Source organism: Corvus kubaryi, unplaced genomic scaffold (genome assembly GCF_017639235.1).
Source record: "Corvus kubaryi isolate FWS band 111438036 unplaced genomic scaffold, C.kubaryi_AGA036_p1.0 66, whole genome shotgun sequence".
Classification (NCBI taxonomy): domain Eukaryota; kingdom Metazoa; phylum Chordata; class Aves; order Passeriformes; family Corvidae; genus Corvus; species Corvus kubaryi.
Window position 1 is genome coordinate 22,573,372 of NW_024582054.1, and position 353 is coordinate 22,573,724.

The window sequence follows — 353 nt, forward strand, 5'->3', positions numbered from 1 at the left end:
AAGAAAAGAAAAGAAAAGAAAAGAAAAGAAAAGAAAAGAAAAGAAAAAAGAAAAGAAAAGGAAAGAAAAGAAAAAAAAAAGAAAAGGAAAAGAGAAAAGAGAATGCAGAAACAGAAGTTCTATCTTCCCACTACAGATGAGGACCTTAAAAGGGAAAAATATCTTGTCTCGTCTGACTAACCCTTGTCCATGTTATGCAATGTACACAAATAAAGCAAAAAAACACTTCTTGAGTGTGGTGGCATATTTAAGCTATGATATAGCAGATGGAAAATCAGTATGAAATCTGATTTTAATGGAAAACCTCCTGAACAAGTCACAAGGGCTTTTATGAAATTGCTGCTTCTTTTACA